We start from the raw sequence: 18,922 nt of genomic DNA, 5'->3' as shown, positions 1-18,922 counted from the left end.
AAGAGAGTCAATAGGCAGACTCAGCCCAGCCGGATGCAACATGGCATGGCTGTAAGGCAGGAGAGGTTTCCAGAGTGATTTAAGCATCCTTCAAAAAGCACAAGAGTACATGGGCAGGCCTCAAGAGTGACTAAATGGACAAGCACCAGCTTACATTCTGGCTGTAGGGAGGAACCAGTCTTACACACACAAACACAACCTTCTATGTGGTGCACTAGAGGAGGTCGCCTGTAGTATACCTGCATGAACCTGTGCTCAAGACCTTATCTTCTTCTAATTCAGCTAGGATTTGGTCATTCTTCTGCATCAGGTATGACTGGATAATTGAAATACTGTACTCAGTAGATTCAGAAATACTGCAGAACAATTCATCCTGAAAGGCTATGACTGTAGTGTCTCTGCATGAATCTTTATCTGGCCTTACTCTTTTTCCAGTTCAAGTGGAATGTAAAGAGTGACACTCATGGAGGAACATAAGAGACGTGCTTCTCAAAATGGGGAATCTTACATACCATCTAAATAGATGTGCACCGCCCAAAAGTCCTGTTAACATCAATGAGATTTCCTTCCCAAGAAACATGGAAACCCACTGGGTGATCTTGGGCAAGTCACAATCCCTCAGCCTAAGAGGATGGCAATGATAAAATCCCTCTGATGAGACTTTCCTAGAAAATCCCATGAAAGGTTTGCCTTGGGGTCACCATAAGTGGGAAACAATTTGAAGGTATACAACACCAAACATGTTTAGGAGTGCAAGCTGTAATCTGTCTATCAATCTGATTTCCATTCCATCACTGATCCTTACAGCTATCTCTCTTTGTTCCCTCTCTACCTGTTTTATGGGCATGGGAAAATAGCTCAAAATAAAAACAGGTCCACTGAGCCTAGCACAGCTTAGAAAGTGACTTTCCTCTTACTTGTTCATGCCTTTCACTGGTGCATAATAAAGAATTAGTTATTTTAGCATACCTAAATAGCTAAGACTGAACAGTGAGGGTTTGGTGAATGAAAGATTCAATATGGAGCCGAAAACTTGGTCTCAGATGTTCTGCTCAGCAAAGTCACAAGATGGTAGAGGATGGTGGCATCACCTTATATTGTGTATGTGCAGAGTAACACATGTCATCCACTAGCCTGAGGGGAAGGAGACTCCGCCCTCCATAACTGCCATCCACCGGCCTGAGGGGAAGGAGACTCCGCCCTCCGTATCCGCCATCCGCCGGCCTAAGAGGGAGTTCACTAGGCAGGTCCAGTTCCATCAGGACTAGCCTGGAAGAAGGAAGAGCCCTCCCTCCAATCCATCTGCCTTGGTCCAGGCCTCAGAGGGAGAGAAGAACCACTGGACCTCATCCCCTTTCCCTCCACCATTCCCTTCTCCTTTTGTGTCGTGTCTTTTAGATTGTAAGCCTGAGGGCAGGCAACTGTCTGATTAAAAATAATAATTGTAAGCCGCCCTGAGAGCCATTAGGGCTGAAGGGCGGGATATAAATACCTAAATAAATAAATACACTTTAGAATATGCCTCTAGGTAACTGTTCTTGTTATGGCTGCTGTGTGCCTTCAAGCCATTTCTAGCTTATGATGGCCCTAAGGCAAACTGAGCTTTCTTAGCAAGATTTATTAAGAAAGGATTTGCCTTTCCCTTCCTCTCTGAGGCTGAGAATGTGACTTTCCCAAAGTCATACAGTGGGCTTCCATGGCTGAGCAGAAATTCGAACCCTGGTCCCCAGAGTCATAGTCCAACACACAAATCACTACACCATGTAACATTTACATTGTAAACACATGGTTCTAAGTCAGAGAGGGGAATCAGGCAGCCCTCCACATGCTGCTGGACAACAACTGCCTTATCACTAGTGATTCCTTATCACTATGTTGGCTGGGGTTGCTGGAACTTGCAGTTCAACAATATCCAGAGAACTGCATGATTGCTAATAGCATGTGTAGCAAGCTAGCAAAGCAGGGAAGGAGCTCAGAGCAAGACTCTCTTCCTACCCTTTCCTCAGAGGCGGCACTCTATCAAGTTAGGACCACATATCCTTCCACTGAGTGTATGGATAGCTACCTGTAAAAATCGAAAATAACAGTCTATCATCACTCATCATTGTTTTATTCATTTGTCTATCCACACAGTCATGTATACATCTATGGTGATTAAGAATTCATTTGTATTTGCAAGAGCTTGACATCTGTTCTGGCCAGTGACAAGGGATCAGGTGAAGAGTGGAAGGGACCACATGTTTGGGAGAAAGAATACCTGGCTTCTTCTCTCAGAACCACAGGTGAGATAACTGGGTGCAGCTTGGGTGATCAGAAGTAGTGTGTTGCCAACCCTCCCAGGCAAGGATGATTCACAGACCAGGTTTGAAGGCTGGGGGGAAAACCCTTCTTCTACCATTTTGGGTTGAGTTATCCCACCTCAATCCATGAACCACCACTGTTTCCAGGACAAGTGGGAACCAATAATATTGCCTTACTCTGGTCCTTGCAGTGGAAGAGGGAAGGTGCATGGTCAGGTAGGCTGTTTCATGTCTCCCCCATGTTGCAATTGTCAGTGTATTGGCTAACAAACAGTTGTTAGCCTTTGAAAAGATGCACTTAAATAGAGGATAACTGTCCTTGTTGTAGACATACATATTCAAAGACACAGTCACATCAGTCTGTATTAGTATCCAGAGAGATCTTGTACAACCTTTGAGGTTAAATGAAAGAAATTTGCAGCATAAAAATTTGTAGATAAAATCTGCTTCATCAGATGTATGGAGCAGTGCATGAGCTGTGTGTGTATGTATGTTGGACTGCAAACTCCCCTTGTCAGGGAATAAATGTCTAGAAATAAAATAGCCTGAGGATGGTGGCTGGCCTTACTACTGCCATCTTGCCCAACTACCATCCCTATTGCACTGCCCATCGAAGCCATGTTAGATGGCCTTTAGAGTCTAACACATCAGAATAAATGGATGTTTATGCTTGTGGTCCTTAGCATTATCGAGATCATGTCAGGCACTATGGTCAGCCCCGCTGCTGTGGGCCCTTTCACAATACAGAGCAATAATATTATAATTACACTTTAACAGTCATTGGTCCATCCTATGGAATCCTGGGATTTGCAGTTTAGGGAGGAGAAGTGAAAACTGCAAACTGCAGGATTCCACAGGATGCAGCCTTGGCAGTCAAAGGGGAATCATAGTGCTGTAACTGTGTAGTGTGCATGTCCGCATGCCAGATTGTGGAAGGCTGAGTGTCAGGGTTCATGGTGAATATTAAGCTCACCTCCTGCTGCACAGCAGTGGCCTTTCAACCCCCCCCCCCCCCCCCCCCACCAGCCCAGGGGGAGGAGTTGATGGAAGTGACTTCAGCCTCTGACAGATGTCAGAGACAAAAGGAGGTCATGGCTTTAAGCCCTGGATTCAGCGGCTGGGGGTGCAGCAGCTTTAATGCAAAGAAAAGCCAAGGAGAGTCCCTTGGAGCTCAACCCCTACTCCCAGCGCTTGAGAAAGAAGGCATGGGGGAGTGTGTCCATACCAACTAACCATGCCCCTAACAAGACATTATGCTCCTTCTCAGATGGGCAGGATGACACACATTTTTTAAAAGTCTGACTTCTCAGAATGTGCCCCAAAGATTTCTAATGTCTTCTGCTGCAAAACAAATATGCATATACAAAACCAAGCAGCCTGTTAGCAGATTCGTACTCAGCAAATGCAAGAAATGAAAGAATTCAAAGATATAGCCATGTTAGTCTGCAGAATCAGTATGTAGAGATCTTGTAGTACCTTGGAGACTAACTGAAAGAAAGAAGTTGGCAGCATGAGCTTCTGAAGAAGTAGACTTAAGTCTATCAAAGCTCATGCGGCCCACTTCTTTCTTTTAGTTAGTCTCAAAAGTAACACAAGATCTCTCTACATGCAAATGCAGGAAAAGGTCAAAAGGTGCAGGCCCTCTCAAGGGGCACCTGCTGAACCTCTACATGCTATGGAGCTATAAATTAGCACACACAACCCCTTTGTGGGTCCTAAAATGGCTATTCCTTTAAGATTCCTTACCGTCACTGTCAACATGGAGAGAGATCTTGTAGCACCTTTGAGATTCACTGAAAGAAACAAGTTGGTAGCATGAGCTTTTGTACACTTCAACCTACTTCCTCAGATACACAACTATATACAGTATCTGAATTCTTTCACTACTGTCAACATTCGCTTTGTTTTGGCCCCTCCTCTTTTCTTATCTTGCCCCTTATCAGGCTTACATGTGTGTGTGTGAGGGGGTGTCTTCAAGTCTCCTGTCCACTTATGGTGACTCCATTAATTTCATAGGGTTTTCTTAGGCAAGGAAGACTCAGTGGTAGTTTTGCCTATTCTTTCCTCTGAAATACAGCCTGTATCTCCCCTGATTAAAAGGAATGCTATCTCACACTGTCACACACCATCACAGCCCATGGATAATCCCACCTTCAAAAAGAGTAAGGCAGCCACTTCTTGCAGCAAATGCTCTAAGACACACAGAGTTGTCTGTGCCATACAGCCTCTCCTGCGCTCCCTTAGGTTGCCCTCAGCTGTGAGATAAAAGATGCTGTCCTCTAACCAATGTTGAAGCACATGTTAATTGAGTATTCAAAGATATAGCTATGTTAGTCTGTAGAATCAGTATGTAGAGAGATCTTGTAGACTAACTGAAAGAAAGATATTGGCAGCATGAGTTTTCATAGATTTAAGTCTACTTCCTCAAATGCATCTACTTCCAAATATATCTGAGGAAGTAGACTTAAATCTACGAAAGCTCATGTTGCCAACTTCTTTCATTTAGTCTCAAAGATGCTACAAGAGATTTCTACATGTTAATTTAATATGTATGTTCTGTATGTTGAAAGGCGGGGTATCTTTTGCACCTCTGATAGCAAAATGTCTTGACCTGGGCCTGCACACAGAGTTCTGCTTTCTCTAGGCAGTATCAATTTCAACTCTCTCTCTCTCTCTCTCTCTCTCTCTCACACACACACACACACAGGTCCATCAACAGTACTAAATTACAGCAGTTGGATACCACTATAGATGCCATGCCTGTATCCTACAAAATCATGGCATCTTAGTTTGGCAAGGTGCTTAGAATTCTCTGCTAGAAAGCTTTAGTAAACTCCCCTGAACTATAATTCCCATGGTAGCCTGAGGAGAGAAGGACTAAGGATTAAATCAAGGTATCTACGGTAGCAACTATTGTGCTGGCAAGAGTGGACTATAGCTCTCTCTAGCAGAGAATTCTAAATACAGTCAGCTCTCCTTATCTACCAATTCTTCTTCCATGGATTCAAGCATCCCTGATTCTGGGAAAGGAATGGATGTACAGGTTGTCATCTCGTCTCTTCTGCCAGTTGAAGGGCATGGTCCAGGAAGGGAGAGGAAAATAGCAGATGTGAACAACTGGCTCCGCAGATGGTGACGCCGAGAAGGATTTGGATTCTTTGATCATGGGCTGCGGTTCCATGAGGAGGGACTTCTTGCAACGGATGGGTTGCATCTCACGCCAGTTGGAAGAAATGTTTTTGCCAACAGTCTCAAGAACTTGATCAGGAGGGATTTAAACTGAGTTCCATGGGGAAGGGAGACAATATTAAGGAAGGTGAAAGAGATGGTGAAAGTAGTCAAACTGACATAGAGGAAACAAGAAAAAAAGTGCAAGGACCCAACAGTTGGAGGCAAAAAAACTTGCACAAGCAGCAAGTAAATGGGACCCGTGATCTGCGATGTCTCTACACTAATGCACAGAGCATGGGAAATAAGCAAGATGAACTCGAACTCCTAGTACAACAAAGCAAATATGATATAATAGGCATCACTGAAACCTGGTGGGACGAGTCTCATGATTGGAATGTGGAAATAGAGGGGTATAACCTTTTTAAGAGAAATAGGCCAAACAAGAAAGGAGGAGGAATAGCACTATATGTCAGAGATATTTACACCAGTGAAGAGATCCAGGACATCAATCATGGAAGCCAGGTGGAGAGCATCTGGATAAGAATCAAAGGGGAGGGAAACAACAAGGATGTTACAGTGGGAGTCTACTACAGACCCCCAAGTCAGGCTGAGGAATTGGATGATATCTTTCTAGAACAGATGACCACACAGTCAGAAAAGAGAGATGTAGTAGTGATGGGCGACTTCAACTATCCTGATATTTGCTGGAAGTCAAACTCAGCAAAAGCCTCAAGGCCTAGCAAATTCCTCACTTGCCTGGAAGACTATTTCATGGTCCAAAAGGTGGAAGAGGCAACAAAGGGGTCAGCTATTTTGGATCTGATCCTCACCAACAAGGATGACTTGGTTAATGGGGTGCAAGTGGTGGGATCATTAGGTGGAAGTGACCATGTTCTCCTGGAGTTTGTCATACAATGGAAAGGAGAAGCCAGGCATAGTCAAACACACATTCTAGACTTTAGGAGAGCGGATTTCAGTAAACTTAGAGAAGTATTGGTCAGAAATACTAAAAGATAAAGGAGTTCAGGACAGATGGGACTTTCTCAAAAGGGAGATACTGAAGGCACAATTTCAAACAGTTCCAGTGAAAAAGAAAAATGGGAGGTGTCTCAAGAAACCAGGATGGATGACTAAGGAACTTTCAACCGAGGTAAGTTTGAAACGGAACATGTATAAGAAATGGAAAAAGGGGGAAATCACAAAAAAGGAATTCAAAGAAATAGCAGGCATGTGTAGGGGTAGAGTCAGAAAAGCTAAAGCGCAGAACGAACTCAGGCTTGCTAGAGAGGTTAAGAACAATAAAAAGGGCTTTTTTGGATATGTCCGCAGCAAGAGGAAGAAGAAGGAAACAGTAGGGCCACTTCGTGGAGAAGATGGCAAAATGCTAACAGAAGACAGAGAAAAGGCAGAATTACTCAACACCTTCTTTGCCTCAGTCTTCTCAGAAAAGGCAAAGGGTGCTCAACCTGAGGATAATGGAGCAGAGGACAGAATAGGGGAATTTCAGCACAGAATAAGTAAAGAGATAGTAGAGGAACACCTTGTTAATCTAAATGAATTTAAGTCTCCGGGACCAGATGAGCTACATCCAAGGGTATTAAAAGAACTGGCAAATGTAATATCGGAGCCATTGGCAATAACCTTTGAAAACTCCTGGAAAACAGGAGAGATCCCAGCAGACTGGCGGAGGGCAAACGTTGTCCCCATCTTCAAAAAGGGGAAAAAAGAGGATCCCAACAATTATCGTCCAGTTAGTCTGACATCAGTACTAGGAAAGATTCTGGAGCAGATCATTAAACAGAGAGTCTGTGAACATCTAGAAAGCAATTCCATAATCACAAAAAGTCAACATGGGTTTCAGAGAAACAAGTCATGCCAGACAAATCTGATCTCTTTCTTTGATAAAATTACCAGCTTGGTAGATGAAGGGAATGCTGTGGATATAGTATATCTTGATTTCAGTAAGGCCTTTGACAAGGTTTCCCATGACATTCTTGCAAACAAGCTTGTAAAATGTGGACTAGACAAGGTAACTGTTACATGGATTTGTAACTGGTTGACCGGCCGAACCCAAAGGGTGCTCAACAATGGCTCCTTTTCATCCTGGAGAGAAGTGACCAGTGGGGTGTCCAGTGGGGCTCTGTCCTGGGCCCAGTGCTATTCAACATCTTTATCAATGACCTGGATGACAGAATTGGGAGCATACTTATCAAATTTGCAGATGACACCAAATTAGGAGGAATAGCTAATACCCCAGAGGACAGGATCAAGATCCAAAATGATCTGAATAGTCTAGAGAGCTGGGCCATAGCTAACAAAATGAAATTCAACACGGAGAAAGGTAAGGTATTGCACTTAGGGCAGAAAAATAAAATGCACAGATATAGGATGGGTGACACCTGGCTGAATGAAACTATGTGTGAAAGGGATCTAGGAGTCCAAGTAGACCACAAGTTGAACATGAGTGAACAGTGTGATGCGGCAGCTAAAAAGGCCAATGCAATTTTAGGCTGCATCAATAAAAGTATAGTGTCTAGATCAAGAGAAGTAATAGTGCCACTGTATTCTGCTTTGGTCAGGCCCCACCTAGAATATTGTGTCCAGTTCTGGGTGCCACAATTCAGAAAGAACATTGAGAAACTGGAGCGTGTCCAAAGGAGGGCGACAAAAATGGTGAAGGGTCTGGAAACCATGCCCTATGAGGAACGACTTAGGGAGCTGGGGATGTTTAGCCTGGAGAAAAGAAGGTTAAGAGGTGATATGATAGTCCTGTTTAAATATTTGAAGGGATGTCATATTGAAGAGGGAGCAAGCTTGTTTTCTGCTGCTCCAGAGAACAGGACCTGGAACAATGGATGCAAGCTACAGGAAAAGAGATTCCACCTCAACATTAGGAGGAACTTCCTGACAGTTAGGGCTGTTCGACAGTGGAATGCACTCCCTCGGAGGGTGATAGAGTCTCCTTCCTTGGAGGTTTTTAAACAGAGGCTGGATGGCCATCTGACAGGGATGCTTTGATATGGATTTCCTGCATGGCAGGGGGTTGGACTGGATGGCCCTAGTGGTCTCTTCCAACTCTACAATTCTATGATTCTATGATTCTAAGATACGTAGCACCTACTGTATCTCATTAATCTAGAAATCCCAGGATTTCAGAGGATGGAACAAGTGACATCAGATTGCTATAATTGGCAATGTGGATAAATTTTGGGTTACCAGAGGCAGCTCTGCAGTTGGGTCTGGCTGACACCCCAATAGGATGGGAATTATGAGACAAAACCTAGTAAAGGTGGATATTTTAGACAGCTGTATCATTTTATCCTCATGGAAACTTCCTAAATGCAATTTTACAAGGAGCAGGCATCACATCAACATGGTATTGCCTCTCTCTTTTACACCCAATGTGCACCACATCTGGCCTTTCCATGCTTTTACTAGATGCTCAGTTTGCATCGATAACACATTTGCACAGCCAGTCAACACACATCATCCTCTTTCATGCATTCTCAGCATATAAATCCATTCATACTACCTGAGCAAGTTTTCACACGTGTGAAAAAACCATAACGAAATTAACTGACGAGGGGGAAGAGAATGTGAGTGGGGCCACAAATCCTGCACTAGACCTTAGAGAAAGCAATTACAGAAGATGAACAGGCTGGTGTGTGTCTTGCATCTTCTTTACTAAACCAGGTTACTTTACTGAGGTATTTCAGAAGTTTGTTAACAACCCACACGATATTTCTTAATAGAAATAATTAGCTGCACAGCAAAAGGATACCTCTGTACAGAGTAAGGAGATGGGAATATCTTGTCATGCACTTCTCTCTCACTTTAAGGCATACTCCCCAACTGTCTCCATTTGGCAGGAGCAGATCCAGTTAATCCTCTGATGTCCCACTTTTTAAGCTGCTTTTAAAATGTCCAAGTTTTTCTTTCCTCTTCCCGCTTCCCCGCTTTTCTTGTCAGTTTACTTCCATTGCTGCAAACTGAGTTGGAAGTGCAGTAGTTTGCACTCAACTGACTCAGTAGGGAGGAGCGCAAAATCTTGCCATTCCCAGTAGGCTCAGGCAAAAGCATACTGCTGCAGTCTCACCTATCTTGTCTGTTATTCCTCATTAATAACTTTTGCTGTCTCAACTGCACCCTGATGTCGCTTGGCCATATGTGTCCTGGTTTTCATCTGTTGGAGAGTATGATTAAGGCTATTTCACAAATGGAGAAAAACAGTTCAATCCTTGCAAAGAGGATGCAAAAGACAGGAGGAATAGGGGCACTACACTTCATGATTTGCCTTTACATTCATCTGAGGCTGAGACAGTGTGGCTGATCATTTCAGGGTAGTCTGGAGAACAGATGTAAAAAAACCTTGCTTCTTGTGCTAGTCAAGACCGTAACATTCCCAGTACATACCCCACACCAAGGAGGGAGAGATTGAGTGGACCATGAATAGTGATGAAGGCATTGGAAATTCACAAAAAGAGTTTAGAATGGGGGGAAGACTGGAGGTGGGAATTATGGCACCATAATCTGGACAGTTGATGTTCAGTTCTTTGTTTACTCACAGGCCCCTTCAACTTCAGCAGGGCTTCCTTCCCATAAAATCCCACATGTGTGTACATATAGGATTACAGGTACATTCTCTGCTTGTACTCAGAAGCAAGCATGACCTGCTGGATACAACAGGCCCTACTCTCAAGTAGGTGCCAGTCCAGGCTTGCCTCTTTCTTTAAATCATCTCCATGGATGATAGAGCAGCCAGGAAAAGGTTTTGGCTTTACTCCAGTCTTGTCAAAATAAGCAGCCTCCAGCAACTATGAGACAATACGAGTTGTTTTTGGTTTGAGTTTTTAAATCCCTGTCCTCTCACATGGGAAGAAAAGCCCCAGCCGAGGGGAATGATCCCCCTTTTGTCTCCAGTATTTGCAAAGGAGCTGTGGCAAAGATGCTTTTCCAGAGTTGGAGGGACACAAAACAGGAGTGAGCAGACTCCAGGCTTTCAGGACCTACCATGTTTTTCACTAGAAACATGAGATCCACCAACTGGATGCTGATGCGCACCATAAGAATGAATGAGCCTAGGAGTATTGGCTTGAGTAGCACAACTGAATGGAGATCATAGTGGATATAGCTGCAAAAAAATCCACTTTGGGTTACCTCCTTCCAGCTTTCTTCATTACAAGGGTATGATTTAATTTAGAGTAAGGGGTGTCATTTTATTGCTACTGTTTTGTTTTTTTTTGTCATTGGGGTCAGAAATCATGGCCAACTGATGGCAAATCATTCAGGGATTGATCTGGCTGGATGGCTTAGGTTGATGTCTCTGGCACAATGTGGGCCCAAAGTCCCTCAGATGTAGGTACTCATAACAGGCTCCTTTCAAAACCAAATGAAATGCTCTTGGGCAACTTGGGTGACCTGCTGTTGGCTGCAATCTTGTACACACTGTTGTTGTTGTGTGACTTCAAGTCGTTTTTGACTTATGGTGACCCTAAAGTGGATCTATTGCAGGGTTTCCTTGACAAGATTTGTTCAGAGAGGGTTTGTCTTTGCATTCATCTGATGCTGAGAGAGTGTGACCTGCCTAAGGTCACCCAGGTTTCCATGGTTGAGGATTTGAACCTTGCTCTTAGAGAGGCAGTGTGGCATAGTGGTTTGAGCATTGGACTATGACTCAGAAGAACAGGGTTTGATTCCTATGACACCCACTGGGTGACCTTGGGCAAGTCACACTCTCTCAGCCTTGGCAAACCCCTCTGAACAAATCTAGCCAAGAAAACCCCGTGAAAACTTTGCCTTAGGGTCGCCACAAGTTGGAAATGACTTAAAGGCACACAACAACAACTGGAGTCACAGTCCAACACACAAACCACTACTCCACTAAGGAACAAACCCCACTGAAACCAGACCTCTGCCCAGGAAGATGTTAGCACCCCTGAACATGGTGAGCGAAACCCCAGTTCAATTCACACCACCTCCACATTAACACACATTAACACACATTAACACACACGGGGGGGGGGGGGAATAATGGACACACCAGGTTTCCCCCTCTTCCCCACCTCTGTCTGGCACCACAGAGTTAAAGCCCTTTAGCCCCAGATTTAAAGGATTGAAATCCACATTCTCTAAAGGAGCCATGGACAGAGACTGCATCTGCATCCAGGCCCCAAGGTGACCAGAGGTCCTCACTGCAAAGGAGGACAAGGCACTACAAAACAGAAAAATGTTGGACATAACCAAATACATGCGAAAAAAACCACTCCTATAAATATAAATGCCCACTGCCATGCTGAAAGTGGAGGACATTTTGGGATACCACCTGGGCAGATGGTTCAAATGTAGGACATGTCCTGGAAAAGGAGGATGTTTGGTCAACCTGCCTGGGGCACAGTAGCTATAAAGTGTCATGGCCAGGGTGACCAGAGGTCCTCACCGCAACGGAGGGCAAGGCACCACAAAATGTAGGACCTGCAAGAAAATTGGAGGACACTGCCAGATAACAGCTAAACCACTCATATAAAAATGCTCAAAATAGAGGACCATTTTGGATTCCCCCCTGGACTGAAGCCTGAAATGGAGGACATTTCCTGGACAAGGACGACTGCCCGGGACATAATGGCATAGGGGGAAAGTGGCTACCTGGTAGGCTGGTTGGCCAGTGTCCCTGGAAGGGGACAAGGGGTCATGGCCAGGGTGACCAGAGGACAGCAAAGGAGGACCAAGCTAAAACCACTCATATAAATAACAATTCCTACTCCTTACGGCATGCTCAAATGTAGGGCATGTCCTGGGAAAAGAGGACATATCTGGTCACCCTGCTTTCTTGGGGGATGAGTAGAAGAAAGACACAGTGACCAGAAATCCTCACAGCCAAGGAGGGCAATGCGCCACACAAAAATGGAGGACAGTCAATAAAAATGTAGGACTCTGCCAAACAAAAAGCTAAAGATACTCACATATAAAAAATGTAAATCTATGCTGCTTTTGTTGCTGCTGTGTGCCTTCAGGTTGTTCTCTATCGGCTTTGTTCAGAGGAAGCTTGCCACTGCCTTCCCCCTGGAGAGGCTGAGAGAGTGCCTTGCCCAAAGGTCACCCCAGTGGCTTTGCTATTCAGCCCAGCTCAAAAAAAGGAGGACCTTTGGGGATGGGGTGGAGGACACGTCCTGGAAAAGGAGGGCCCTGGGCTGCGCTCCAGCCTCCCTTCTCCCTCCAAAAAGCCCAGCATCGGCCTAGACTGCAGCGGTCCCCAAGCGGAACCCTGGCTTTGAATGATTTTGGACTTCATCTCCCAGAAGCCTCAGCCGTGTTGTCCAATAGCCTGGGATTCTGGGAGTTGAAGTCCTAAATCCTTTAAAGAGCACAGGTTGGGGACAACTGGCCTAGAGGGAGCAGAAGAGAAGGACTCACCCAGAGGCCGGGGGAGGCGGAGGGAGTGCCCAGGAGGAACAGCAGGAGGCGGCCGCACCATCTCCTGCCTCTGCGGCGTCTGCTGTGTCCGGAGCGATGCCTCCCGAGGCCACTTCGGAAGACTAATGACGTCACGGTTTCAAAGCATCGGGGCCCCGCCCTTCATCCTGGCGCGCGGCAGCCAATCAGCGCCTTCGGAGGACCGGGCGTCCAAGGGGCCGCGTGGCGCAGAGGGTAGAGCGCGGGACTCCCGCTCAGGAGGCGAGGAGGAGACCCCGGTTCGAGGCCCGCTGGGGGATCTCAGGGAAGGCAAGGGCTAAGTAAGGAAATGAAGAATAAACAAGCAAACCCTGGACAAGAAGGAGGTTTCTTCAGATCCCTGTATGGCCCTCAAGGGAAGGGCAAAAGAAGGTTAAGAGCTGATATGATAGTCCTGCTTAAGTATTTGAAGGGATATCATACTGAGGAAGGAGCAAGCTTGTTTTCTGCTGCTCCAGAGACTAGGATCCGAAGCAATGGATGCAAGCTCCAGGAAAAGAGATTCCACCTGAACATTAGGAGGAACCTCCTGACAGTCAGAGCTGTTTGATGGTGGAAGAAACTCCCTTGGGAGTCTATAAACAGAGGCTGGGTGGCCATCTCTCCAGGGTGCTTTGATTGTGAATTCCTGCATGTCGGAAGGGGGTTGGACTGGGGGGCCCTGGGGGTCTTTTCCAACTCTATGATTCTAAGCCAACAACTCCTCCCAGGCTGAGCTCATGCTCTGCTCTGCTCCTTGGGTGTTGGGCCGAGCATCCCCAGAAGAGAAGAGAAGATGCTGCCAAGGGTTTGAGTGGTTTCCAAAGAAGGAAAGAAAAGATAAGAATCTAGATTGGTGTCGATTTTTCAAAGCCAGCCAATTTTAGAAAGCAGGTTCCCAAGTCTCTTCCTCCCGTTCTCCACCTGTAGAAATAGCTGGGTTGCTCTCTGAAGGAGGCCGGACTATATCCCTGGCACATGAATAGTTTTGCAGGTTGGGCAGCCCAGCGATATCGATATCGCCTTCAGAAAGGGAGATGCAACAGATCTGCTCTTTGCTGGCTCTCTGGAGGCTAGTAAAAATGACTTTTCCCCCAAAGCCTTCTTAACTATACAGTATTCTGTATTGAAACTTTCGAGTGCTGCTATTTTCCCCCCATTATTTCTTGGTATGATTTGGGTATTGCTTATTTTAGCCTTATAAAAGAGTGTTCATATATTTAGCTTCTCTCGAGAGCTCTCTTTTTGAGGCCCTGGGCAGGATATAAGCTTCAATACTCAAAGGAAGGGACAGCTTCTAAACTTCAACATCTGTGTCAAATTTACTCTGCAGACTTAACCAGTTCTGTTCTGCATGCGCTGAAGGCACTGTGCAGCAAAGCAAGGGGAGATGGGCCCAGTGGATCCTTCCCAACACTCTTAGTACCTCCTCTTTGTTTGTTGTGTGCTTTCGAGTTGTTTCTGACTTATGGCAAACCTGTCACAGAGTTTTCTTGGCATTATTTGTGCAGAGGAGGTTTGCCATTGCCTTCCCCTGAGACCGAGAGAGTGTGAGGCTGCATCCATACTGCAGAAATAGTCTAGCTTGACACAGCTTTAACTGCCCTGGCTCAATGCTATGGAATGCTTTGATTGAGATTTCCTGCATGGCGGAATGGGGTTGGACTGGATGGCCCTTGTGGTCTCTTCCAACTCTTACGATTCTATGAATTGTGGGAACTGTAGTTTTGTGAGACATTTAGTCTCCCCTGTCAGAGAACTCTGGTGCTACAGCAGACTACAAATCCTACAATCCCACAGCTTTGAGCCAGGGTAGTTAAAGTGGCGTCAAACTGGATTATTTCTGCAGTGCAGCTGCAGCCTGACATGCTCAAGATCACCAAGTGCTTTTACATGGATCAGAGATGTAAACCCTGGTCTCTAGCATCGTAGTCTACCATTCAAACCTCTCCATCAGTTCCTCCTTGCTGGCAGAGACTGTCTCCTGGGCCTGCCCAAATCTTCAACAGATTGCTCCCTCTGAGGAAAGGATAGAACAGAACTATTTTGCACAAATTCAAAGTGCTAGTGCCCCCCATTTAATTTGGCGGCTAACTATCTGCCAGGTAAAAGGCAGAGCCCAGCTGTTCCTGCACTGTTAAGACAAGTTCCTAGCTTTGTGAGAACAAAGCAACTATTCATAACCTACAGATAAAATGTTACCACCTAATTTTTGCAGATCTGTTAAAGGCCCAGCCATAAAGGCTTGTTCAGACATTGGCAACCCTTCTTGTTCTTAGCCTTGACTATAGGAGCTGGAAGAACAGCAGCCCCTCTAAAGGGGAGACAAAGAAGACTGACTGCTCCCTGGCCCAGGGCAATGAGATCACCTAGGAACTTGCTACATCAACCTTTAATTGTCTGGAACATCCCCACTGCAAACCTAATTCTTAAGGCTCTCCATCATCCTTGCTGCCTTTTCCCATGTTTCTCATCATGTGCTGCTGTTTTTGAGCTGTGTCTACATCCGCAGGAGGGCATTGCCACCCCCATAGAACAGCCGAGGAGTCTATCTCAGCCACTTTTCCTACAGACCTCTCCAGAAATTAGGCCAACAGGAACTTAGTATGGTCAGTAGAGGCTCAATATGGGATGTTTGTCAGCCTTCCTTATCCACGGATTCAAGCATCCACGGCTTGAAAATATTTTTAAAATATAGAAATCCCAAAAAGCACACCTTGATTTTGCCATTTTACTATGCTACTGTTTTTAATAGGACTTGAGCACCCATGGATTCTGGTATCCACGGGAGGTCCTGGAACAAAACCTCAGCAGATACTGAGGGCTCACTGTGCTTGCTAATACCTTGTCTTAAAATCAGTTCAACATGTCTTAAAACAGTCATACCCAAAATTTGGTCCTCCAAGTGTTTTTGGACTTCGGCTTCTAGAAGCCCCAGGCTGCTTGGCTCAGGTTCAGGAATTCTAGGACCTGAAGTCTAAAACATCTGGAGGACCAAAGTTTGGGAACTACTGTCTTAAAATCCCACCCTTCTGTCTATGTCTGTTCCTGGCCAACCTTCATGGCAAGAGTGGGCAACTATGTCTATGAGAGAATTTGGTGAGATTTGTTCAGAGGGGGTTTGCTATGGCCTTCCTCAGAGGCTGAGAGAGTGTGACTTGCCCAAGGTTTCCACTGCTGAGAGGGGACTTGAACCTTGATCTCCTGGAATCCTAGTCCAACACCACTCTAGCTCTCTGGGCAACTATGACTCTCCAGATATTGGTAGAGTGTAGTTCTCATAGTCCCTCACCAGTGGCTATGCTGGTTAGGGAGAATGGAAGTTGTCATTCAGAAAACATCTGAAAGGCCACACATATATAAGGCAATATAGCTTTAACCTCTGCTGTCCTTTTCTCTTGAAAAGCACTCATTTAGCTATCCTTTGAACCCACTATGAGTTTTTGTGTGTGTGTCAAACCCATTGCTTGCCAATCATTTACACACTTTTAACATTTGCAATTAATTATTTCCCTTTTCTTGGACCCTTTAAGTATTTTTAAACCTTATGCCAAGCCTTGTTAAGAAGGCCTTCATAGATAATGGAGGTTACTTGCTCCTTGTCCTCTCATGAAAGAATAGGATCACTTACAAGTGTCTATTGATTCAAAGTACAGGTCACCATGACTGACCAGCTTCATAAAACATGCCTTAAACCAAGTTTACCTTTGGTCACCTAAAAGGAAACAGAAGTGACCATGATTTTCTAACAGCCAGGGACTCTTCAAACTAGACAGTGAAGAAACAGAAATAGTAAAAGAGTTCTCATACCTGGAATCAAACATTGATAGGAATGGGGACTGCAGCCAGGAAATCAGAAGAAGATTAAGAATGAGGAGAGTGGCTATGAAAGAACTAGAAAAGATAATAAAATGCAAAGATATACAGTACAACTGAGCACAAAAGTTAGAATCGTACAAGCCACTGTATTCCCTATTACCATGTATGGATGTGAGAGCTGGACAGTTCTGAAAGAAGATAGGAGGAAAATCAATTCATTTGAGCTGGAGAAGAGTGCTGAGGATCACATGGGTGGCCAAAAAGACAAACAAATGAGTGATAGAACAGATCAAGCCTGAATTTTCCTGGAAGCCAAGATGACAAAACTATGGTATTTTGGACACATAATGAGAAGGTATGACTCATTGGGGAAAATAATGCTAGGAAAAGTGGAAGGAAGTAGAAAGAGAAGAAGGCCACATGCTAGATGGAGGGACTCTATTAAGATCATGGGTATGAGTTTACAGGAACTAAGTAAGCAGAGCAGTGGAGGACAGGGAATTTTGGAGAAGTGTCATCCACAGAGTCGCCATGGGTTGACATCAATTTGAAGGCGGTTAACAAAAACACACACATCCAAAGGTTGCTCAACAATGGCTCCTTTTCATCCTGGAGAGAAGTGACCAGTGGGGTCCCACAGGGCTCTGTCCTGGGCCCAGTACTGTTCAACATCTTTATCAATGACTTGGATGACAGACTTGGGGGCATACTTATCAAATTTGCAGATGACACCAAATTAGGAGGAGTAGCTAATACCCCTGAGGACAGGACCAAAATTCAAAATGACCTTAATCGATTAGAAAGCTGGGCCAAAACTAACAAAATGAATTTCAATATGGAGAAATGTAAGGTACTGCACTTAGGGCGGAAAAAGCATGAGTGACACCTGGCTGAATGAAACTACATGTGAAAGGGATCTGGAAGTCCAAGCACACCACAAATTGAACATGAGTCAACAGTGTGATGTGGCAGCTAAAAAGGCCAATGCGATTTTAGGATGCATCAATAGATGTATAGTGTCTAGATCAAGGGACGTAATAGTGCCACTCTATTCTACTTTGGTCAGGCCCCACCTGGACTACTGTGTCCAGTTCTGAGCACAATTTAAAGAGGACATTGAGAAACTGGAGCGTGTAGGGTGACTAAAATGGTGAAAGGCCTGGAAACCATGCCCTATGAGGAACGACTTAGGGAGCTGGGTATGTTTAGCCTGGAGAAGAGAAGGTTAAGAGGTGATATGATAGCCCTGTTTAAATACTTGAAGGGATGTCATATTGAAGAGGGAGCAAGCTTGTTTTCTGCTGCTCTAGAGACTAGGACCCAGAGCAATGGATGCAAGCTACAGGAAAAGAGATTCCACCTGAACATTAGGAGGAACTTCCTGACAGTAAGGGCTGTTCGACAGTGGAATACAATCCTTCCTCGGAGGGTAGTGGAGTCTCCTTCTCTGGAGGTCTTTAAACAGAGGCTGGATGGTCATCTGTCGGGGATGCTTTGATTGAGATTTCCTGTATGGCAGAATGGCGTTGGACTGGATGGCCCTTGCGGTCTCTTCCAACTCTATGATTCTACCCTTAAGACCATTTTGCAACAAACCATCCATAGCCAAAAGCCTGTCTAAATAAAACCATCTTTGCTGCTGGTGAAGAGAAAGCAGACAGAGGAACTACCTAGCCTCCTGTGCTAGAGAGTGTCACAAGCTGGGAGCAGCCACCAAGAATACTCCTGCCCCTGATATATCTGTGATGGTGGTGGGACTGACGGAAAGCTCTCTTAAACTTGGACAGGCTCACATAGGGTGATGCAGGCTAGCGTCCTATGAGGGGCATATTTATGTGCACATTAACCATACCTGTGCATATGGTTTTTCTCACTGTGTAGGTTTGTTTTTTTTATTTTAATATTTATTTAATCGCTGTTGAGGTTGGCATTCACTTCCCCCCTCTGCAGTTACCATCCTGCCCCAAAAACTTCCATAGCCTTGCTAAAGCATCCCCCCACCCCAGCCAATTCATACCTGGCAGGGAGTGGATGTTGCAGGATTTGGCTATGCTGTATTCCCATCGGCAGACATGAAAGATTGCCTCAGCTGCTGCAACTTCTGGAGGGACTCCAGTAGCTGAGGTAATCTCTTCATGTCTGGCAACCCTTCACACTCCCTGGCCGGCACAGATGGGCTGCAGGAAAAGGCTGCAGTAACTCCA

The 18,922-nt window shown here is 45.2% G+C and overlaps 1 protein-coding gene across 2 annotated transcripts in view; it reads right to left on the bottom strand.

Moving 5' to 3' along the window:
• NCKAP5L (NCK associated protein 5 like) overlaps window positions 1–13,022 on the bottom strand; it is a 69,347-nt gene extending 56,325 nt beyond the window's left edge. For both annotated transcript variants that reach the window (XM_042452787.1, XM_042452790.1), the window contains exon 1: window positions 12,882–13,022. The gene's annotated coding sequence lies outside the window, so the exon portion shown is untranslated. The remainder of the gene's footprint in view (window positions 1–12,881) is intronic.
• Window positions 13,023–18,922: the final 5,900 nt, after the last annotated feature.

This window comes from Sceloporus undulatus, chromosome 2 (assembly GCF_019175285.1).
Source record: "Sceloporus undulatus isolate JIND9_A2432 ecotype Alabama chromosome 2, SceUnd_v1.1, whole genome shotgun sequence".
Lineage (NCBI taxonomy): Eukaryota > Metazoa > Chordata > Lepidosauria > Squamata > Phrynosomatidae > Sceloporus > Sceloporus undulatus.
Note: the sequence above shows the minus strand (reverse complement) of the source record. Positions and strands in the feature narration are given on the sequence as shown.